General features: G+C 39.9%; 1 protein-coding gene across 2 annotated transcripts in view; it reads left to right on the top strand.

Moving 5' to 3' along the window:
* Positions 1-2059: 2059 nt before the first annotated feature.
* plce1 (phospholipase C, epsilon 1) overlaps positions 2060-25223 on the top strand; it is a 119941-nt gene continuing 96777 nt past the window's right edge. The window contains exon 1 of one of the 2 annotated variants that reach the window (XM_034708761.1): positions 2060-2228. The gene's annotated coding sequence lies outside the window, so the exon portion shown is untranslated. The remainder of the gene's footprint in view (positions 2229-25223) is intronic. The other variant, XM_034708760.1, reaches the window with a different exon arrangement.

The following is a 25223-nucleotide window of genomic DNA, read 5'->3' as shown; positions in this document are numbered from 1 at the left end:
GGATGAAAAACACAATGTTCATCCATATGGAGGACTGACTATGGTGCGAAAGTGTAGCCAGACATTCCAATGTGGTGACACACGCGCGCGCGCGCACACACACACACACACACACACACACACACACACACACACACACACACACACACACACACACACACACACACACACACACACACAAAGTAACTCAGACTCGCACTTATTGTCCTCCTGTCCACAGCTACTGAGAGGAGAAAATGAGATGATGCATTCGAATACCAACGGATATATTGAAACTGAGATTATAACACCTAATTCAGACATAATTGAAAGCAATATTTAATTCATAAATTACCTATAGGGTACAACAGAGAGGCATGGGATTAGACTGTAATACAAAATACCATTGTGCAGTTGCATTTTATGTCTGTTTAGTAGGACTGGCTGTGCCATACTATACTCTGATTCTTTCACAAAAAAAAACCTCAAGTATTTGTTGTTTTATCGTTTACAACATCCATCTTATTTTTTCAAAATAGGTTTAACTATTCAGTCGCCAAAGTGCTAGTACATTCCTTGATGCTTTCCATCAGTCAGCCTATGTAGCAGTGTCTTAATCCTAGAAGAAGCAGGAACCTACTTTATGTTTTTTATCAAGTAATCTTGTCTAGTGTCCTCTTTTATTTGTCTTGTCTTTTATTTGCATTTGTCTTGATGACAGAAAAAATAATTAATAAGCTGATCAGAAAGGCTGGTTCTGTAATTGGGTTTACCCCTGACTCTCTTGAGGTTACCTTGGAGAAGAGAACTAGGACTAAATTGAAAACTGTTCTGATCTTTGAAGGCAATCCCCTGCACAATGTTTTTAATGGACTGGCTCCTTCAGTGAGTGACTGGTGATGCCGCAGTGCTCCACAGAATATCTTAAAAAGGTCCTTTGTTCCTGCACCGGTCAGATTTTTTAATGAACATTTGCATTTATGGATCTGACCCATAGCTGTTAATTATGCCTCAAATGGTGTGACTGTGTTATTTGTTTGTTTGTCGTGTTTTTTGTGACTGTACTGTCTTACTGTGTGTTGATTCTGTGAACAGACCCTTGTAACATATGAATTTCCCCCACAGGTGATCAATTAAGTTCTCTAATCTTAACGCAAAAGTATCTACCTGTCCAATCATCTGTTATACGATGCTAAGCCCATTCAGTCTAATGCGGTACTTAGGTTCTTGACTTTTGAATTATCAAAATACAGTGTTATTGTACTTTTTTACTCCACTACACTTCTATCAGTGCTCTAGTTTCTCACTACTTTTGCTTTGCAGTCAGCTCATGAACTTCCTTCTCTTTTCTGAAATCTGATCCCTAAGACAGTAAAATGTGTTTGTGTAGTTCTGTTTGTCTCCATGGTTTAGCTGTACCTGTATATCATGTGTCTCCACGGTTGCAAGACAGATCAGGCAATTCATGTAGAGGTGGTAATGATGTCTATAATTCTCCACCTGAGCCCCATGGCCATATCTTCAGCCCATGATCGTTTGAAATGTTCTCCCCATTTCTCACTCTGCCCAAACATACAAACATTCACGGTCCAACCTGAGAAAGCGTGTTGAGCTACATAACAATTGTTTCATTCCGGATGAACATTTCAAACTAAGTTGTCTGTGCTTGGAATAACTTAGTTGCTGTTTTTATTCCATGGTATAGTTTTTAGAGATTTCAAGTAATGGTTTCTAAATAAACATGATGTAAGCGAAATAACTCCTATGTATTCTTGACTGCACTTACTGTGCTGAGAAAATACAATGTTTTGAGATTTTTTAAGAAGTACTTTGAATACTTAAGTATTTTTAAAAGCAAGTACTTCAGTACTTTAACTCAAGTAATAATTTGACAGAGCAACTTTCACTTGTGTTGGAGTAATATTTGACCTGGAGTATCTATACTTTGACTTAAGCAATGAAGCTGTGTACTTTGTCCACCTCTGTTAAAATATGGCCCATTGGCTGGTCCTGTAAAATCATGAAAACTTGAAGATGTATGCGAAGTACAATATTCCAAGCAGCACCTGAACGCACCAGTGAAGAGAGCGGTTTCTCACCGCAGCACGAGCTGCTGCATCAACTGTCTCTCCGTCCGCGAGCTCTGTGGCGCGGGTCATTAGACAGTGTAAAACTTTGCAGGACATGCGTGGAACTTGTGTTTTTGAGGAGTTTTGATGGACGCTAACTGTGTTTAACCACTCTCCTGGGTAAGTTTGTTTCATTACATCCTCAAAATGTCACGTAAACACAAGTTTTGACACTTTGCGTTGCACGAGACTCCAGGTCGGTTGTGCGGTTTGTTTGTGAAGTTACTTCTTAGTGACAGAAAGTCCAGCTGTCCCCAAAGTATGACTTAAACCTGTGGTATTGAATTGACTTGAGTTTGTCTGGTATGAGAAAGCAATATGGGTGAAAAGTAACGTCGTTAGCTTGACTCATTTCCAGCTGGGACAACAACCCGAAAAGCCCCTATAACTCCAAACAGATAAACGGGGTGCAGGATATTTCTTAAGATTTGGATGTAACCTGTATTTAAAAAGTTACGTCATTAATGTCAGCCATTGTTTTTCATGTTTGCTTCGAGTTGCATGGTTGCTTGTGAGGCTGGAAATACTTTCGACGTTGATTTAGCTTTTCGGTATTGATATTACCTCCTCAAATTTGAATAAAAAAACAAGTTTGCACGTTTTCTGCATTAATAATTAGCTGTTAAGTCTTCAATTCCTCTTATATGCACGCCTGTTAGTGTTGAAGTGTGACAGGTCAGTCTTTGTTTACATTAGCAGAGTCCCTGAGGCATCTCTTTGAAGCCTCTGGCAAGCTTCTTGTTTATAAAGTTTGAGCAAAACTTCTTTTGGATAGTGATAGCCACAGTTTTTATCAGTTCAAAATAAAAATTAAACAGATCCAGATTAAAATGACTTAACCCTCCTGTTATGTTGCAGGTCAAATTGACCCTTTTTAAAGTCTATTTTAAGCAATATATGCCTTCCAAACCAGCTAAATGCAGCATAACAATATGGGCAGCATATGACAGAAGAGGTGTCATCAACAAAAAATCAAAATGAAAAATGAAATAAACAAAAATCTGTCATTTAAAACTATTGTATTTATATTTAGGGTTTTCCAATGTACATTAAAAAGTTTTAACATTCATTTTCATGAAGATTTTTTTAATTCAACCTTTATTTAACCAGATAAAAACCCATTGAGATCAGGATCTCTTTCACAAGGGTGACCTGGCCAAGAGGTCAGCAGCACATGTCATAAAAACAGTTACACGAAAATGACAGTACAAATTAAAACATACAATTTATAAATGCATAGTGTTTTACAATATGAATAAGAGGTGTGGAGGCTGTAACAAAACAACAAACATAATTTAAGGTTTAAAACACAGGCACTGTTCAGTGCTCTCATGCTGTCTGTCCCTCAGGATAGAACGGAAAGGCTCCAAGTGTAATAAGTTCACAGAGTTTTAGTTTAGTCTGTAAAGCATTCCATGCTATGGGGGCAGCAATGCTGAAAGCTCTTTTTCCAAATTCAGTCCTTACCCGAGGAACAGATAAAACAAGAGTAGTGTAGGAACGCAAGGTATAGGAACTGAGTGAGTTATCCTCATTGGACCATGATCTGTGAGAATTAAAACAGCAATGGACCAAATCTTGATTTAAATGGTTAGGAATGGAGTTAAAATTTAGATTAAAAAAAAATGTGTGTTCGGATTTTTTGGGGTTCTGACACTTCTGGATAATTGAATATGCCCCGGGTCAAATTGACCCAGGAACAGTACTGCTGTTCCAGAGAAACAAACATAACAGGAGGGTTAAAGAGGTGCAGGGATTTCGAGACACATGGTAAACCTGGTGGAAACAAACAATACTTATATGACTGTGACCCTCCAGTGCATGGATAATGGAGAACGTGGATATGTGTGCAGTGCAAAGTAAGGAGTCCTGTTTTAGTTTACAGTGCTGATGCTGTTACAGTTTTCTGCTGTATTGTACGACTGTTGATACTTCAACTTCTTTCACAGTTGACACAGGGTTCATTATTTTTGTTCCAATATCATGACATATTGTGAAGCCAGCAGTTGGAGAGAAGGTGTGGTGATGTTTTCAGATATAACAGACAGGGATGGGAGGACTGGTTGGACTTGTTGTTTTCAGACCTGTTGTTTATTTTTCTTCCTGCAGGGCTCCCTGATTTGTTCAGCTGTGGGTCAACAGACTTGCTCTTGATTACATAACAGTTGTACTGATGTTTCAGAGAGCATTAACACAGTATGCAGACAAAACTGACCTTTGACCTTCATATAAAAAACATGTAGCTGATTGGAATTATTTTTCAATAATTGTAATATTTTTGATAATTTGTTCCCTTGCACTTTTCTTATGTCTTTTGATGGCTCCTTGCAAAGCTAGTGTGTCAGTTTTCCAGCTGTTGACTAGTAGAAAGTATTGTGTTGTCTGTCTAGTTGTGCATGTATTTGCATCCACCTCCTTGTGTGCAACATGAACCGACAAAGAGACTTGGTTTTAAAGACATTGCTCTTAAACCCTGCTGTACTTTATGAGGTGCTCTCGGACTCACCTTGTTTTTATTGTGTTTGTGGCAGCAGACTTTATAGCTGTGTAACGGACCGTTGGTGTTGAAATAGAATTTGTCTTCACCATTGTTCATTTCCTGATGTGTTCAATAAAAAGGGAGCTTAAGGTTGCATGTCATATTCTTATATTGACTACTGTTAATGTTTTGAACACAGAGCTGCCAAATGCGAATGCATTTACTTAGGTCTAAGGATAGGTCTGCATTAGGGATGCACGATATCGTTTTTTTTTTTTTGCCGATATGCCGATATTTTATAACTTATTTAGCCAATACTGATACCAATACCGTAATTTTTTTTCCGCACACCTAATTGCAGAGATCATTAATTCTCTTCTGTATTGGAATTAGCGTACAGTATTATGGTGATACTCTTATCACATTTGTAATGTAATATTAATTTCTTGTACAAAATAAGAAAAATACTTACTACTTAAAACTGCATATTTATTTATGTCAATTGCTTTCAAACAAAATTCATACAAAAAGATACATCCTACTTAAAACTTGAATGATGCTCTCCCTGAGACAATCATAACAACAATCACAACCAGCAACTTTGGCCAATTTCACATTTGACATAGTAAGTAAACCTAACCTCTGTTCACAGGGAACATGTGAGAAGTGCAACTGTACAGCAATTAAACCCAAATTAAATAACATGGTCTACTCTTTGACAGTAAATGTGCTTAAATTAGTCAGCTACATACCTTACAGACTGCTGCTTAAATTCAAATTTAACTTAAAACATGAGCCCAACATGTGTGCAGTAGATATCGGCAGATATTGGCATGTTGGCTGATGTCCGATAGTTCATTTTTAAGCCAATATCGGCCGATAACATGCCAATAATATTGTGCATCCCTAGTCTGCATCAATTGTAACATTTTACCAAGCGGCAAAATTGAAGCCAATGCGGAAGTGTTAAAAACTGCAGTTTCTCGAGTGTCCGCTTGAGGCTGGCTCCGGAAGTACCAGAAACCACATACACACCCACTCAAAAAAGACGATATTTGCAGCAGAAATAAACACGCTTACAGCCTGGTCCAAAAAACAAGTGTCGTCTGGATAGCTGTTTCTCACCGCTTTGCTCTCAGTGCTTTAAGCTGAAAATAGTTCAACTTTTGAAGCACTGCTGGGCTCATCAATGTCACATCCTCATCACCTATCAATCAAAATCAAGAAGGGGCGGGACTTCTGTCAACAATAGTGACCCCACATTAGGTCTTACAAGAGAGACAGGAAATGTGGGGGAGTAGAGAGTGAGGGAGGACATCCAGTAAACGGTCAAGGCTGGAATCGAACCTGCAACCTTTGTGACGAAGGCTATAGCCTCTGTAGGGCACATTAGTTGCCGAGATGCAGAGAAGTTAACCACACTCGTGTTTTTGGAGGTACAATTAGAGCTGCTTTATACTAGGGATGAGGACAAATTCTCAAGTACTCAGGTACTCGCCATTGACCCCATTATTTGAGTAGCATTTTGTTACTCGCACCTGGCAACATAACTTGAACTCATACAAGCAGCGTTACATGTGTGACCATGTGCTTTTTGTTTTCGCCTAACTGAATATACATCTCATATATATAGGCTGGAAAATAATTAATGGGATATAAAGGTATGACTTCTCCGGCCACGGCTTCAGCTTTAGTACACACCGAGCGAAATTTCAGCAAAAACAACAGTTTTACGGCAGCTACGGCAACACTCCAGGAACATCTAATTCCACCGAAAGCAAAAGCACAATACAGAAACGTCTGCAACACCGGCTGCGACGTGGTTAAAAAAAATGATGTCTGGAAGTACTTCGAAAAAAACGATGAAGTTAAAGGTGACATATCACGCTTTTTTCATCAATATATATTGGTCTAAGAGGTCCCCAAAACATGTCTTTAAAGTTTATGCTCAAAAAAACACTTTGAAATCAGATTTTGGCATGCCTGAAAAGCCCTCTTCTTCAGTCCTCCTCAGAACACTCTGTTTTCTCTCTGGCCACGCCCCCTCAGGAAGTGGATGTGCCTCGGCTCTCCAGCACGTTGATCTAATGTTTACATGTTGGCTGAATATACACGGCTGCTCAGAGATCGCGTTACTTCAACCCTCTGAATCTGATCCAGAATCTGATCCTGATGGAGAGGCGCCTGCAGCAGGACCTTTCTGAAGGATTGGTCATAGATTTAGTGTTTCTTGTTGTTTTATTTATCAGTATGTCGACCTGTGTCTTGGTACACAGCTACGAACATGTGGCTATGTGGCTATGCTAACTAGCGCTAGCACTTATCCATGATAAATAAAAATCATCCACTAGATCTTCAAATCTGCAGACGTGGGGAGTAAAACCGACCTCTGCCAGAAAGGCATCAGGACCTTTCTGAAGGATTGGTCACAGATTCTGTGTTACTTGTTGTTTTATTTGTCAGTATGTAGACGTGTGTCTTGGTACACAGCTGCAGCTACGACATGTAGCTATGTAGCTATGCTAACTAGCGCTAGCACTTATCCATGATAAATAAAAATCATCCACTAGATCTTCAAATCTGCAGACGTGGGGAGTAAAACCGACCTTTGTGTTTATTAAGACAGCCTACAACTAGCATGCCTCCCTCCTAAGCTCCTCGTTACCACACATTTGTGCAGGTAATGAAAAACGGAGAAGTTGAGTTGTATTTTATACAGTCTATGGGCTGAACAGGCTCCGAGCTCTGACTCCGTGACAGACCGGATATTGTTGTTACGTAACAAAAACACGGAAATCTGAAACGGCTCGTTTCACACACATTTACAGAAAGGTGTAGAAATCAAAACAGGGGCAGAATGGATTTTTTTCATTCTCGGGGGGTTTGTAGACATGCCAGGGACACATATTTCAGGTAGAGAACCATTAAAAAGTCCATTTTGCATGATATGTCACCTTTAATGTGCAGTGCAAGATATGTGGTGTTAAACTTGCATATCATAGAAATACTATCTCGATGCTTAACCACATACGCTTAAAGCACAAGGAGAAAACAGCGGAAAACAGTTTCGCATCACATCTTTTGCTCGCCCTGTTAGCACACGTCGTTGTGATGAAACCAGAGCGGAGAAGATTAGCCTGCTAATAACCAAAATGGACTTTTATTTATTTATTTATTTTTGTTTACAGTTAAAAAAAAGAATAATAATTGCGATTACTCGAGTAGTCCTTCATTAGGTAATTCGAGTAATCGAGTACAAGGACTACTGTAAATTCCCATCCCTACTTTATACTACGGCGAGCAGTTGAGAGTGATGAGCCGAGACACTCCACTCAACGTGCATGACATGGATTCTCCGCCCACTCGCTTGCAGTGACTTTGACGTGCTGCATTCATAAATCAGCTCACCTCTGCTTCTTGTGGGGTTGATAGGGGCTGGCAGAAAAAAGCTGAATAAAGTTGGGATTAAAAATTCTTCCATTTGCGACCACTCAGGCAGAATACTCAAAACAAGTAAGGAAAACTTCAGGAGTTTTTTTTTACATGTCTGAAGACGACTAAACTGTCTTTTTTTAAAATTGTTTTTGCTCCAAAATCCACATAAAATCTAAATAGTAGAGGATCTGTTCTATACCACAACCGTTTCCCTTGCTCTTGTCTCCCTCTTTGGCCAACTAGTGTGCTAGCCTTGCATCTTTAACAATTCATTTGACAGTTGCTGATCAGGAGGGATCTCATCTGATGGGCTGGAGTGAATGCATTCCCCAGTTGTATTCAGAGCTCCATATAACGGGTCAAACGTATGCATGCTGAGTATGAATGCATGGTGGTGTCCATACAGTAGTTTGCAATGCTTTTTCATCATGACAATAAAAATGTGGTGTGTCCTGCAGCGCTATTCACAATAGTACTTATATATCCGTGTGCATTTCATGGAAAATGTTAAAAGAAGTAATTACAGTATGTCCTCATCCAGATATAAACCAGAACCTGTGCGACAGAGTTTTCTGGCTTCACTGCTGAAACCAGATTTTCCCTCGGCTCCAACTTGTCCCTGTTATGAACTCATGACTTTGACCATGCTTCAACTGGGAGTCGATGTTCATCCCTCAATAATTCAGCAAGCATTTAAAATGAAGAGAAGCCCCTCCTCCAAATCAGAGTTTGGTTTGTTTGATTTAAAAAAACAGCTTCAAGTGTTGTTTGTTTTCTGAAAAACTTGATATCTGAAAAGTTGGCATCCGTTCATCCCGTCTTTCACATCGAGCAACCTTCTCCCTTGACTCATCTTTTTCCTCTCTTTGTTAATCACTGCTTGCACGCACATCAACACACACCATACACTCGCCATTCACACACTAATCCACCATGAACATACAGCCGCCCATTCTTAAGTCAGCCCCTCTCCCTCTGTAATGCACACAAACAAATCTTTCACACATAGAGCCCCTCTCTCTCTCCCTCTCTCTCTGTGTTTCTGTGCTGTTTCCACTGGAGTTTCTCTCTGCCCTGCTCTCTAATCAAAGCCATATGTTCTCCAGGTTCCCTCACATGAAAAGTCTGCTATGTGTGCAGGACTGTTTCAGAGCAACCAGCCTCTCACTCTGTTATTGGCAGGAGACTGTGTCCAAAGTGAAAGGTAACCTGTGAAAGATTGCAGGTCGTTGTTTCATCCTTTGAAGTCTTTTGATGCAGGCGGTATCAACTTCAGCCTCAGTGTCTGGATTAATAACATCTCCACAGATCAGATAATCATGACAAATATTAATATCTGTGAAGCGTCTTTGAATGAATCAGCTTTCAGTCGTTATTATAAAAAAACACTCAAAGATCCAGGAGGCCAGACAGGCGCTGCTCATGCTTATTACTCTAACAAACCTCACCAGTGTGGCCTCATTATGTGACCATGACTAATACAAACATAACCAGCACTCTTGTTATGTGGGGGACCCACCGCAATCTGCCATGGGACTCATTATGGATCCAAACCCCGATATGTAATACTCCCTTCCAATGAAGGATAATACAAGCTCTAAATGTTCCTAATTAAGGAGATGCCACCTTGTGTATCAGGTTCCTTTCAGAGTTCTAGCTGAATTGTACAGAGCGGCAGATCAGAAGCAGTTTCTTTATAATCACTTCTTAACCAGTTGACCCATGATCCTTTGCCAAATCAACCCCATTATGTAATGGTGAATAAGAGGTTTTTGAGTTTGCTCAAAGTTGAAAGAAAAAAGGATAATTTCGAGAAATTTGGAAGTCATCACTCCTTAATCAATCTGACAAAGTAGATTTACTTGAGTACTGTACTTAAGTACAGCTTTTGAGTATCTTTACTTTACCTGAGTGAGTATTATTTTTTTGGGCAACTTATTATTTTCACTCCACTCCATTTGAAAGACAAATGTCATACTTTTGACTCCACTACACTTCCACCAACGCTCTAGGTACTCACTACTTTTGCTCTAAAGTCAGCTGATGAATTTTCTTTTCTTTCTCCCTCTCCCTCCAAAAAAGTCACATTCAACATGCAAAAAAAGCATCTTAGTAAATTCCTGGTTTATGTGAGCGGGTTTAGTTTGTCTAAATGGTGTAGCCGTACCTCGGTTGTGCATGAGCAAATGCAGATCAAACTTTAGTCAGATCAGTGTGTTCATTTAGTCGTGGTAATGATAGCTATGGCAGAGAAGGATGTAGCCAACAGCTACAGTGTTCCCACCTGTCAATCAAGTCAGCTGTGCCTCTCATGATGGAAAACTCGTAATCTTAAAGGTGTCATATCATGCAAAATCGACTTTTTAATGGTTCTCTACCTGAAATATGTTTCCATGGCATGTCTACAAACCCCCCGAGAATGAAAAAAATCCATTCTGCCCCTGTTCTGATTTCTCCACCTTTCTGTAAATGTGTGTGAAACGAGCCGTTTCAGACTTCTGTGTTTTTGTTACGTAACAACAATATCCGGTCTGTCACGGAGTCAGAGCTCGGAGCTTGTTCAGCCCATAGACTGTATAAAATAATACTGAATCCCCCCTCCGTTTTTCATTACCTGCACAAATGTGTGCTAACAAGGAGCTTAGGAGGGAGGCATGCTAGTTGTAGGCTGTCTTAATAAACACAAAGGTCGGTTTTACTCCCCACGTCTGCAGATTTGAAGATCTAGTGGATGATTTTTATTTGTCATGGATAAGTGTTAGCGGTAATTAGCATAGCCACATAGCTACATGTTCATAGCTGTAGCTGTAGCTGTGTACCAAGACACACGTCTACATACTGATAAATAAAACAACAAGTAACACAGAATCTGTGACCAATGGTTCAGAAAGGTCCTGCTGCCTTTCTGGTAGAGGTCGGTTTTACTCCCCACGTCTGCAGATTTGAAGATCTAGTGGATGATTTTTATTTATCATGGATAAGTGCTAGCGCTAGTTAGCATAGCTACATGTTCGTAGCTGTGTACCAAGACACACGTTGTCATATTGATAAATAAAACAACAAGAAACACTAAATCTGTGACCAATCCTTCAGAAAGGTCCTGCTACAGGCGCCTCTCCATCAGGATCAGATTCTGGATCAGATTCAGAGGGTTGAAGTAACGTGATCTCTGAGCAGCCGTGTATATTCAGCCAACATGTAAACATTAGATCAACGTGCCGGAGAGCCGATGCACATCCACTTCCTGAGGGGGCGTGGTCAGAGAGAAAACAGAGTGTTCTGAGGAGGACTGAAGAAGAGGGCTTTTCAGGCATGCCAACATCTGATTTCAAAGTGTTTTTTTGAGCATAAACTTTAAAGACATGTTTTGGGGACCTCTTAGACCAATATATATTGATGAAAAAAGCGTGATATGTCACCTTTAATATCTTAGAAATTGCCACGTTATGAAAAATTTACCTCCAGTACAGTGTGTGTCAATTGATAAATGAGCTATCCAGACTACACTCGTCTTTTGTACCAGGCTGTGAGCGTGTTTATTTCTGCTGTAGAGATCAGTTTCTGAACTGGTGTGTATGTGGTTTCCGGTAATTCTGAAGCCAGCCTCAAGCGTGCACTCGAGGAACTACAGTTTTTAACACTGGCTTCAATTCTCACGGCCGGAGGTTACCTCTTGGACAAGACAGAAACCATCCACTCAATTGATCAAGCCTTGATCCAGTTCTCTCTCTGCTAGAATAAACACAGCCAACAACAAAAACGCCTTTTCCAAATAAAGATGCAAGGTAAATAACTACATGTCTCACTAACACGTTTTTTGTTTCTGTTATTCCACTGTTTTTTTTTAACCCTCCAGCTGCACTCATCCATCCTTTATGTCCAGGTCTTTGCACTGCATGCCAACATCGCCTAATTTCTTTTCAACTGCGACCAGTTGGAGGAATGTGATTCTATTGTAGTCATATGATGCTTCTTTTCTTCTCTGCCCCGCTGTGTGAAAGAGAGGGGGTTTTCTTTGCACGAGGAGTGCTTCTGTGTACTGCAGGTTTAAAGGAAACTGCAGGATTTACCGGCACTGATGGCTGTATGCTGCGTTTTGATAGACTCACTTTGAATGAGTTTTGTCTCTTTGCAGTTTCTTTACAGTAGCACCACTCACTGTTTTGGCGTCACTGTGACTGCACAGATTGTCCGATGGAAGCCTGAGTTTTTCTGTCTTTGTATTTTGGTGACAGTTAGAGTTAGTCTCACTCTATTATGCATTTTCCTTACACAGCAAAGACGGGGATTCCTTCTCTCTGACCTGCTTATTTCGCTTCAGGAATGCCAGAGAACCAATGCGGAACATAGTGTGAAGTATTTAGTTGAATATTTTGAAAGCTCAGGAGGATAAGTATCATTTGAGCTCAGACTGTACCAGCTCTAGTTTCACTCTCTTCCCCTTTCTCCGCTGTCTGCAAAATGTCAGAGTAATAATATAATAATAATAATCAATAATATAAAGCGTAAAAGTCTTTGCTAGTGTTTCAAGGCTCTGCTCTCTGCCTCAATGATCGTTCTTTACTTTAATGCGCTCCATGTGAGGTTGGACCTAATCACATACCGGGCTGTGAGTCATCGTTGGGATGAGTTGTGAAATAATCCCTCATGAATGAACATTAGAAAAAGGCTTTTATGTGAGTGGCGGCTCCCTGTTGAGGGGATAAGTGATCATTTAGGACAGGGGCTTTTAGACACTGGTCTGTTCCTGTGTCACAAACTCATTAACACAATTTGTTAATTATTTTAATGAGTAAAAGGGTTGTAACAAAGAAGGGGCTGCAGTGTTTCAGTCTATCATTTGTCAACTTGTTTTTACAATTGTGGTGCACTTTAAGTCTTAATCAGCATTCATTTAACAAATCCATTTACATTTATTGTCCAGTATGATTATATCTGTACCTGTTAAAGCCAAAAATAAGAGCAGACGTCTGTCCTTACCAAACTAAGGTTGTAAAACACATTTATTGTACTGTTTGATGAAGTGACAGTAAAATATATCGTCACTTTATTGATGTGAGATGCAAAAACTAAAACTGAGACAGACTGTACTGATGTGGACTTGGCTTTACTGTGTGTATGACTCTCAAACAGATCCACATTGAAATACTGTGCCATGCCAAATATGTTGAAGCAAAACCAGTATGATATGGTTTCACCCAGGAGTTTTGGTCCAAAACAGATTATACTATAAATCTTGTTGAATTGATGTATTGCAGTTTGGAAATAACCTCTCAAAATAAATGAGGGAACAACTGACACACACTCTGTCTGAAAAACAAAAAATATACAGTCCTGTTGTTAAGCATCTGATTCTGATTATATCCAGTTTCTTCAGGATCGTCAGAAGTGCTGCTGAGATCATCCCCTTCAGTTTTCATCAACATGTGTTCAACTTTACTGTAGCACCAGAGAGGTTGGATGTCATTGGAAAGAGAACCCAACAGCTCTTTGTTTTAAAGCAAGATGTGCAGACAACTGTCTGGGGTAGAGTTTACACCATGTTCCTCTAAGCTTCTTCTCTGAGACTTTTTAAAGCTAGATACATACCCCTGTTTAAACTTTGAAATGTTTGAAAGAACTGGATGGCTTAAGTCGTTTTTAAAATTCGGTTAATCCAGCTTGTCTGGATTGGATTGGCCTAAATACAGAGCCTGCATAGTTTAAGTAACCACTGGTTGCCTTGCAACTGCTGTTCCAACTGGCACAACAAGAGTCGAACATAACTCAGATTAAACATGGAGGTGTGCACGTTGAGACGACTATCACCCTCAGTAGTCTGCACTAGAATGACTAGTAATGACCAGGGGTGCAGCTCGCTCGGCTGGAAGTGAGGCTTTCACAAAAACTGCTCCCCCTGGTGGCTGGCTGCAGTATAGGTCATAAACTCTGTCTCCCCCGTTCATTTGAAAGGGGCTGTGGTCAAACTTTAAAAAATTAATACACGTCGCACAAATGTTTATCACATCCATATGCTGTGGTGATATGTAGTTCTTATTTGACTGTTTTGTGTTCAAGGCCTCTTTTTCCTGAAAAGTTTCTTTTTCGTTAGTTATTAGAGTTTAAAAAACGGGGTTTTACTTCCAGATTCACTTTGATTGACAGCTGACGTAGAGAGAAACTCCATAGGATCTCGGGACGGTACGCTGTAGGGCGGAGCTCGTTATTTCTCTACTGTGCAGACTCTGGATGCACAATCAATGGCTGCGCATTGGAACAGGGTTTTTTTGGCTTCAAAACCGTTCAACGAGAAAAGGCGGAGCGACGCTGTCCATTTTATATACAGTCTATGGTAATGACTTGCTTAAAAAAATATTTAAAGGCCAAAAGTGGTCTAATGTCGTGTCTACGCTGTTACACTGCTACCTTCTACAAACCAGACCTGTAGCTCTTATTTACTGCTGCCATAATGCCATAAATGCAGGAAGTAAAACAAAAAAGCACAGATAACGGGTGATGAATGTTGATGAAGTTGAATGTGTGTCTTGTTTAACCATCTAACAGGAGCAATGCATAATCAGCACAGGCAAGTGGACGTTAACCTGCAAAGAGAACAGGAAGCTGGTGGTGCTAGCTCTGCTAATGTTAGCCATACTTAGCAAATCAATTTGAAATTTCATTTATCTGCTCTTTGATCCTGTGTATAGGGGTGCTCAATTTCAACTGTGTTTTCTTGCCTTTGACTCGTTGGTTTATAGGGATTTAAAATTTAGTTACTTTATGTCATCATTTCTAAATTAAACTGAAATTGCTTTTGTGTTACTGGCTTAAGCAAACAGTATCCAAACAGTTTTCCTCTTTTTTTTTGTCTTTGGACCCCCCCCCCCACACACTCACACACAGATCTGTCCCGTTACCGCATGTTTGTGTAGCAGTCACGTTAACCAGCAGCAGGACGAGGTGCTGCTAGTATTGGGCACTGACGGTGTCTGTCTCGACCTTTATGCCAGTGTTTCTGTGGCGCGGCGTGACGTGTATGTTTACATTTTATAGCCATGCTCAGTTTCTGGAAATATGTGTGTAGTAGTGTTTGAGTGTCTGAGATTCAGAAACGGAGAAAATCGCTGTGACTGTCGCTAATGTTTTCTTCTTCTTCTTCTTTTGCTATTTAATGCAGATAACATTCTTCTTCTTCTGTTACTTAATGCGGTTAGCAAAGACACGCCGTCTTGAGGGAATACCGTATTGCAACCAGGCCCTGGTAAAAACGATGGAAAAAATGTTCTTTTAACATGATGAAAATAATCGCATTAACTTTGATTTAGATTTTTAGTAAGTGAATGAATATTTGAATATTCAGAAATCATGTCCCATCCATAGACTGTATAAAATATGGACGTAGTATCTGTGACGTCACCCATCTGTTCCTAAGAGCTGTTTTGAAGCAAATCGACGGCAGCAGCCATATTGGTAATGCAGAACTCAACTAGGCAGAGTGTGACGTAGTGTGAGTCTCTTAGCCAATGGCTGTGTGTTCCCGACCGGGAGTCACGTCAGTCATGTCCTTATTTGGGCAAAACTCATAATCTTAATATCTTCTTAACCGTCACGTTAGAAAAAAATTCACCCCCCATACAGTGTGTGCCATTGGAGAGATTAGCGTTGTAGGGCCAAGCCGTTTTTTGAACCAGGCTGTAAACATGTTTATTAATGCTGCAAAGATCGTCTTTTTCCCATTCATATCTATGTGGTTTCCGGTGTTTCTGCAGACAGCCTCAAGTGGATTTTCGATGTATTGCAGTTTATATCACTTCCGCATTGGCTTCATCGTTTGAGACCGGAGTTTGCCGCTTGGTCCCATCCCAACTTAGTTTGTGAAGAAACATTACAAAAGCCTCAATGGCTCCTAATCATTGTGTTTGTCAACTGTATCAGAAATTGGTGGCACAAAAACAATATATGTTCCAATACCAAAGTGTATTCTGTATTTTGCCACATACAAAGGTTTGTTAGTTTGTTCATACCATCATGGATATAAAGTATCTTATTTCGTACAGATCCTCAAATATTATTCTCTGCATGTTGCGGCAGTCTTGTATTTGTGCTGCATCTGTCAGTCAGATGAGGTGAAGCATTCATTAAATAGTTGTGCAGAAACTTCAACAGCACATTCTGATTGGCTGCTGAACCTGTAGACAGACTATGGAGAACTCTTCCCTCCTGTCAGTGTATTTCTCTCTCTCTCTCTCTCTCTCTCTCTCTCTCTCTCTCTCTCAATCACAAACACACAGAATCACAAACAGACTCTGTTTCACTTTTCCTGTCTCACTGTGTTAACACGAAGGTACAGTCAGAGAAACCTCTTCATAAACCTTTCACAAGACGTATTATCTACCTTGCTGTAAGTATTTTTATGAAATTATGTTGAATAGTCTTTTTTTTAAATACAATTTCATATTTGTGTTCGATTCGATTTTTATTGACCCCGTCTGGTACACTGAGTGCCATGTTTTGGACAATATTGTAAATAATACAACAAGCCAAGTAGAAGTGATTGGGGGTTTTCTTGGTCAGTGCACATGTCACTCTGTGTGACCTGGTTTCCCTATCTGTGGGTGTGTTAGGACATGTGTGTGCGTTGTGTTTGTCTGTCTGTCTGTGATTTTGCCTGAGGCTGAGATTTATCCTGGACAAGCCGTTTCCTTTCCCCTGCTAGGGTCACAGTTCAGCTGATAACATGACTCACTTTGAACTCTTTCTGGCTTTGTGCATGGTTGTTCTTTTGGTTTACCAGCTGCTGTAAGTCCCCTTTTCTTTTTCATTTTGAGTAGTGTGAATAATGTCGAGGGTTGCAAAATTCCGGGAATGTTCAAAGTTGGAAACTTTCCATGGGAATTAACAGGGAATAAACCAGGAATTTACTAAATTGAAGGTTGTCTCTTAATAGGAAACTTTAGTTGGGGAAAATATATTTTAGCATAATCCTGACTTACACAACCAGATTTCATGCAAGTAAAGTTGAATATATATGCAGAGCCATACTCAAAAAAGCTAGACAGTGACACTGAAGAGGAAGAGTCGGAGTTGGATGTTGAGGAAGTGGGCATGGAGGATGTTGATGAGACCCAGGAAGAGCCTGAAAGGGTTTAGCAAAAATGCAGAGGCTAGGCTTGAGAAGCTTGAGGGAAAATGCGTTTTTATTTGCATGTTGAATGGGACTTTGTTGGAGAAGGAGGGGCTCTTTTCATTTAACATTTTGAATGGGACTTTGTTGGGATTGTATTTTTTAGGGATGCACCGATCCTACTATTTAGGTCCGGAAACCGATATCAATACACGCCGATCTGATCCCGTTATTGATTAAATAATCTCTATTTCTTAATGTGAGGGTAGAATCATGTTTTGGCAACTTCAGGCTTTTCTGACTTTGAAAACCAAAATAAAGTAAACATTTTTAAACTGACAGAATCATTATTCAAGAGATTATACCAACAGTTTGGTGAGCTAATCTTAATTACCAACAGATATTACAATTCAACTGTAAACCTCAACAGTGGATAAGAGGAATTAAATATTCAGAATAAAAAAACTGCTTCAAATGAGAAAAATAAAAAATATGTCAACGTAGTATTTCCCACAGAAGTATGCCATATGGATCGGCACTATATATCGGCCCCTTGTCACAGATATCTGATCTAGCTTTTTCCAATACCAGGATCGGATCGGTGCATCCCTAGTATTTTTGTTAATTTTTGAATGGGTTGGGTCGGGGGGATGACTAATATTTAACTCAACATTCATGTTTTTGTTCTTCAATGAAATAATTGATTGTTCAATAAAATATTTTACATTTGATAAAGTTCTACTTACAAATAAATCTGTTTTTATTTTAATATTTTGGATGGATGTCTGCTTATAACAAAACAAATATTTACCCTTGGATATGATACCTTTCCATTAAATTACCCTCAATTCCCAATTATTTCCCAAAAATTCCCATAATTCTTAAAGTTTCCTATTTGGAGTATTTCCCAAATTCCCCAGCTCAACTTCCCATGGAAATTTACCGGAAATTTTCCACCACTTTGCAACCCTAATAATGTCATAGATTTCACCTTTTGAAATAATACCAAAGAAGGTCTAGGGACAATGTTTACTGTAGCACAAGTAAGTTACCTTGTTGTTAAAATGCTATCCTGCTGCTAATTGTTGGGTGTTTTTAAATTAGCTTGATGCCACGCACAGCTGTGAATCATGCCTGCAGGAACATGGCTTCAGGATCTCGAAGCTACACTAAAGGAACTCCTTGGTGGGAGTAACAAAAGTGTTATTCCGTAACCACCCTCCTGGCCCATAATTAGACAGGTTCATTCTTTTACAGGTATCACGTCTCAGTTCTTGACCTCAAATAACACCACACCGCAAACATCTGTACAGCCATGACGAAAGCTGAAGTGACAGATGATGAACACAGAAGGTTGCCAAACAGAAATTAAAAGCTTGAATTACGTTTAGCTTGTTTTAGTAGCTCTACACTTTCATTTCTAACTGCTCCCTCAAATGAAAGTAGTTGCTTTGACTTGCCCATGGCACTGCTGCTGCTAATCTCTCTTTCATAACAGTGTCAGACATACCAAACTTGATTTGTGATTTCAGGTTAGTAGGAGCAAAGGCATGTACACACATGTTGACAGAGAGGTGTTGTATTGTTGTCATACAGGATTTAATAGTAAAAGAAATGCTAAAGAACAAAGAAGCAGGGATCATTAAGACTTAATTTTATAGGTGAGACTTCTGAGGAGGATATCGTTCTGTGTCACGTATAAACATTTTGCATATTACTCACAACGCCTGGTTGAACCTGTTAGTTAACTCTGACACATGCAGGTGAGATGTTCCAAACAGTCATAAACAAAGTACTCAGAAAATGTAATCAGACATGAATGCTGATAACTTGCGGATTGAATCAATGTGTTTCTGAGAGCAGCTTAGATTTGATCTGGGCCAGCTGCTGAGACGTCACCCACACCCACCCTACAGAATCAATGTGAAAGTGGCCTTTGTCATTTTGTGTGTTAAAAAACTGACTTGGACAGACATGTGCACTGTCAGTCAGCATGGAGCCCCAGGGCTCTGACAAGCTGCTCTCATATGTAACACTTTCAGTTGGAGTCGTGTAACTTTCATGTTTACCTTGGAGCTAGTTGGTGTTCACTGTAGTGGTGCAACGGATCATCGTTGATCCGTGAGCCGTTCGGATGCCTCTCCACGGTTCGGCACGGACGTGGTCCGCGGATCGGTTGATGAAAAAAGTTGCGCGTGTTCACGTGATGACCGCATGTTCAATCCACACTCACTCGTCAAGCGCAGCGGTAGTCATGGTAAGTGAAGGAGCAGAGGAACTTGATAACCCTCCTGCATCTTGTAACTCAACATTCATATTTTGGTCTTCAATGAAAAAATTGATTGTTTAATAAAATAGTTAACACTTGATGAAGTTCTCCTTACAAATAAATCTGTTTTAATTGTATTATTTTGGATGGATTTCTGCTTATAACAAAACAAATTTTTATGCTTGGATATGATACCTTTCCATTAAATTACCCTCAATTCCCAGTTCATTCCCATAATTTCCAATATAGGATATTTCTAAAATTCCCAAGCTTAACTTTCAATGTGAATTTACCGGAAACTTTCCGGAAATTTACCGGGTTTACCCTTTGAAACCTAGTAGTTTTGCAAGTGTTTGATTTTTATCAACTGCATTATATCGGTTACTAGTGCTCATTCTGCATCATGAAACTTTGAGTAACCTTCATTGGATGTTATTCAACATTTAGACTTTTCTTGAAATTCGTCTGTCTAGTGAGGTCTAACAATGGACTTCCACCAGGTCCGTGTCTGGACTGTCTCCATCCGCTGCAGTCCGACTCCGTGCTCTCTTGTCCGTCAACAATCACCAAATGCGTTTTCAGAACATAGTAAGGAGCAGGACCGCTTGACAGCTGGAGTCATGAGACTGCCTTTATCCTTATTGTCTTTATTGGCCTTTGAAAACCTTGTGGGAACTCAGTTGTAACTTCTAGAAAGACGACCGGACTTCACTTTGCATGTTTACTTCATCTTTACTGGGAACTTTGCGGCGTTACATCGACAATGCATGGCATGAACAAATTTGTTTTTTCTGACTCGTGCTCTTTCATTCATTCTAAGTTACTACGTCATTTTACGTCACTGTTTTACGTTAGTTCTTTACGGCACCTGAACAGCAACAAACAGAGGAATACTACCATCTTGTGGACTGGATAAAGAACTGTTCTAAAATTGGTTAACTGGAGTTATTATCTGTCACCAAACATTGTCACTACGTAAAGTAAATTAAATTGTATTTCATCAATGAACTAAAGATACAACAAACCTCTGACCTCTCGACTCCAAGCCTGGCTTCGCTCATCATGACGGTTTGTTGTTATAGTTGAGTGAAATACGATCTGGTGATAACACAGTGTTTTATTCTGAAAATTAACCAGGTGTTTTAATTTTGTTTTGGTGCCTGACTTCCTGTCCCGCTTGATCTGCTCTGTGCAGATTGAGGCGTCGTGCTCCGGCGTCTGGCAAAAATAGAAGTCTTGAATATCTGATCTGGAGGGCTCTGACCTGCTGGATCAGAGTCGCAGCTGGAACGCAACGGAGCAGATCCAGTGGAAGTTAACACATACAGAAACACAATAGAAACCTATCAGATCTGGTGGAATTTGGCTGTAATGATTTATGGAGGTCTATTTCATGTGTATAAGTTCCCCTTGGTTAGCAGCTGGATACAGTTTGCTTTAAAGTTCCATTCTAGTTGTGGAGTGAAGTCTTGGCACTAAGCAAACTGAGCAGAGCTCAAGTGGAGTTTTTTATTTTCCCATGAGCAAAGGTTGTTTTATAGAGCTTTCAATCTGTGCCCTCACCGTATGATTTACACTGCTTGATTTCAGCCTTTGGTTTTCCACTAGTCTACGTTTTGTGGAGATTGCAGGCCAAATTCGTGAGAACGACAATGTGGGAATTTCAAAGATGCCCTGGGGAGGCTCAGATGTCTGAGGGATATCAAAGAGGTTACACATGTGTAGCTTCTGTCTGCAAGTCCAACTCCTGACCTGTAATCTGAAATGTGTCATTTTGCTGCAACCAACATCACCTTGGAGAGCAATAGAAATCACTCCTGTCACATTCATGTTCAGGAGGTCAAATTAAGAATTATTTGGTATTCACCCTGATGATACATATGTTAAGTTTGATCCAACATCGCTCTACTAATTCAAACCACAGCAACCCAGAGATAGCTTATTATAAAGGAGACAGTTGTGTTCAGTTTGCTTTAATACTTGACATTGAAATGTAGTTGTCGCTGTGCTCAGTGTTGCTCTTGTCTGTTTCATCCTCTGCAGTCTTCTCTGTGTGAATCTAGCACAGTCTCAAAAAGAGGCTGCAGACATCAAACACCTTGTTATAACAAGCTGAGGCATTATCTCTGCATTTGTTTCACTCTATTTCCTTTCTCTGTCTCTCTCCCTTCCTCCCTCACGCACTAAATGTGAAGCCGGTACTCCCTCTCCAGGTCGATCTCTCATTCCGCCTGTTGCCCACACATTTTGGCAGGAAATAAAGGACTGTGGTCGCTCTAATTATAAGGGTTTCAGGCAGTAGGTTTTCAGATTTATTCATCCCTGCTCTAGCCACCGTGATAATACCAGAACCACAAAATTAGTATTCCTGAATGTTGCGGGTGAGTGCGTGTGTTATTAGATGTTTTCTATACTAGCAGGGTGCCTGACTACTGTCTGCCTGGCTCTGATTTATACACCAACAAATCAGGAAGATTCATATTGACACAGACAGAATTTTAACTTTTTATCCAAGTGAGCTTTGGTTAAAGAGAATATTCTTGAATTACAAGACTAGAAGACAAGTCATAGGAAAAGAAGTTGGGACTGGTTTTCATGTTTTGTACTAGATTTGCTCAATCCATGTTGCTAACTCTGACACTAATAACATGTAATGAGCTAGTGATACATACCTGCACAGCGTGCTGTAAGAGGAGAAATGTGAAAGAAAGACACACTGTTGCTGGCTTTCATTCCACAATTTTACGATCTCAATGCATAATAAACATACATTTAAACATACATCTCTTTAACAATGCCCTGCATCATATAACTGACTTGCAAAAGTACATCGTAACAATAAACTCTCCCGCCAGCCGGCGCTAAATGTCTCTAACACCACGTTCCGACCATACGGTTTAAGCTAGCAACTCCTGGTAAAAACATTAGCATCTGCTTTAGCTTCTATACAAACACTAAATAAACGTACTCAACCGACTCTACACAGAACTATCTTATCAGAAACATATTTATATTAATTACGATAACACATGTATAGTTTTATATATGTTTTTGTGCACTTTTCTTACCTGAAATGTGAAAGAAAGACACACGCACTGTTGCTGGCTTTCATTCCACAATGAAATGAGCAGCCGCAAGCAACATGCTCCCCCTACTGGCTAAACCAAGTGCAACAAAATCAATCTATTACAATGTTACAATGTCATTTAGCAGACGCTTTTATCCAAAGCGACGTACATACGAGAACAAGAACAACACAAGCAAAGATCTAGACAAGAGGAAACAAGATCAGTAAGAGTAACAAAGTGCTTCAAGTCCATTTGGGTGCAGGTACTGCCAAGCAGTGTAAAGGCAATGCACAAAAATAAGTAAGGATTTTATTTTTTTTTCAAAATAAGGAACATCTACAATGAAGCAACCAAACAATTTAAGACCTTCCATTATCATCAAATATTACCTATATAAACTTACATTTAAACCGTAGCGAAATGAATTAACATTTTAAGAATTAACATATTTTAAATTAGAATTTAGACTGTTTTGAACACATATTCTTATTCTATTTATACTGTGTTTTTACTGTTTTTAACATTGTTTTAAACATTTTAAACTCAATGATCACTTTTATATCCATTACTCTAGCAAATGCCAGTCTTTGATTTAAAAACAAGACTAAAGCCTGATTTATACTTCTGTGTAGAATTGACGGCGTAGCCTATGAGCGTGCCCTGTGATTGGTCCACTTGGCAGCAGGGTTTTTTCCTACATTTCCAGCACTTCAGGGATCCCTGCACATCGACCGTGTATTTCTTCTCCTCCGACGTGTCCTCTCTGATCTTCCCTGTAATCATTGCTGTATGATAAACAGCAACATGTATCAGCTCTACATTAACATAATACGCTCGGAATCGCTGTGAAAAAATAAACAGAAAACGTAGCGGGGCCAGAAACAGGCGACACCACTATTAGAGAGACCACACTGCCCTCCGGCATTTCGGGGGAGTATTGCTGCGCGACATGGACACATCGACATCAGAAGTATGTGGTGCTCACGTCTGACGCACAAGTATAAACCAGCCATACGGCAGTATACTGCAAAGAGGTAACACAGTCTAAATTGAGATCATAAAGGACTGTCAGAGAAAATATTATCAACTGTACTGCCCACCCATTCATTGTCACTCTTTTCTGACCTGAAAATATTAAATCCGTCAAAGGTAAAAGTATCAAAACGTTCACTTACAGAATTAATAAAGAGATGGTGAATGACAGGCAACATCAATTCTCAGTCAGATGTGAACCACTGCTCTAAAGTTTATGGCCAAAGTCTCGATCCTTTAGCCAACATTTACTGGGCCTGACTTGCGGTAAATGGAATTCTTGAGGCTGAAAACTGTACTGATCTTAGAGAGCAAAATACTCTGACTCACTCCTTAATTAGAAGCTGATGTGACTGAACTTTTGAACTGTACAAAAATGTACATTTCCAAGTAGATTTTGATCATAAATATGCAAATCAGCCACAACAGTCTGATAGAATTGCACCTGTCAGTAGGTGAGATATCTTTGGCAGCAAGTAAACACTCTGTTCTCAAAGTTGATGTTTTGGAAGCAGGAAAAAAGAGCAAGTGTAAGGGTTTGAGTGACTTTGATTAAGGCCTAATTGTGAGTGCCGGATGACTGGGTCGAACAACTCCAAAACTGCAGCTCTTGTTGGGTGATCCCAGTCTGCAGGGGTCAGTAGCTACCAAAAGTGGTCCAAGGAAGGAAAACCAGCGAACCAGCAACAAGGTCATGGACGACCTAGGCTCATTAATAAATGTGGAAAGTGAAAGATGACGTGGGCTGTTCAATGCAACAGAATAGCCACTGGAAGACAAGCAGGGAAAAAGTTAGCACTGGTCATTATCTCCACTGCCTCAAGCAGCTTTGTGAGAAATAAACATGTTTACAGCCTGGTACAAAAAAACAAGTGTAGTCTGGATAGCTCATTTCTGGATCAGCACACACTGTACTGGGGTGAATTTTTTCATTACGCAGCAATTTCGAAGATATTAGAATTACGAGTCTTCCATTATTAGAGACACAGCTGACTTGACTGGCAGGCAGGAACACTGCAGCTGTTGGCGAGGAGGCTCAAAGCCCGCCTCTTTACCTCGCACTAGCTCGACAGCAGTTAGGTTGACTTCAGCATTTCCAATATGGCTCCTCCTGCCGACGATTGGCTTCAAAACAGAGCTTCAGAAACAGACGGGTGACGTTAGAGTGTTTTTTACAGTAAGATCCTATCATAGTGAGCTGGCATTTTTTCCCCTTTTTATTCAGAAACTACAAGTTGATGTTAGATACAGTAACTATGATGTATCGATGGATACTGGATCTATTTTTTTAGACCAAATGGCAGGTCGTTATTTATTGAGTTTGGTACTGTAATGTTGACTTTAGGTTCTGAAATGGATCTAGACTCTTCTCCATCCAAACATCTCACAATCTTACAAGACAAAACATCACTGAAGACTTCAAGAGTCAAACTCAAGTCTCTTTTTGACTTGATGCAAAGTAAATAAGTGTCCCTATCTATACTGCACCAGTGAGTTTTTAGTTCTGATGTTTCTATAATAAGTTCTTTGTTCCTTCTTCCCTCAACTTTCCCTTCAACTTGAAATTCAGCATTTGTTGTTTCAGTTGCTTCGGTCACAATGGCTCACACTCTGTTGGGTGATGTAGTTGAATAGTTTGAGATAAGAAAGCAGATGTGGTGAAAGAGGAGGGCACTGAGAGAAGACATGAACGTTTCTCAAAAATTGCCGTCACAGTCTTGAATGTTCT

The sequence above is a fragment of the Notolabrus celidotus genome, chromosome 18 (genome assembly GCF_009762535.1).
Source record: "Notolabrus celidotus isolate fNotCel1 chromosome 18, fNotCel1.pri, whole genome shotgun sequence".
NCBI classification, from domain to species: Eukaryota; Metazoa; Chordata; class Actinopteri; order Labriformes; family Labridae; genus Notolabrus; species Notolabrus celidotus.
This window is presented reverse-complemented; position numbering and strand designations above follow the sequence as displayed.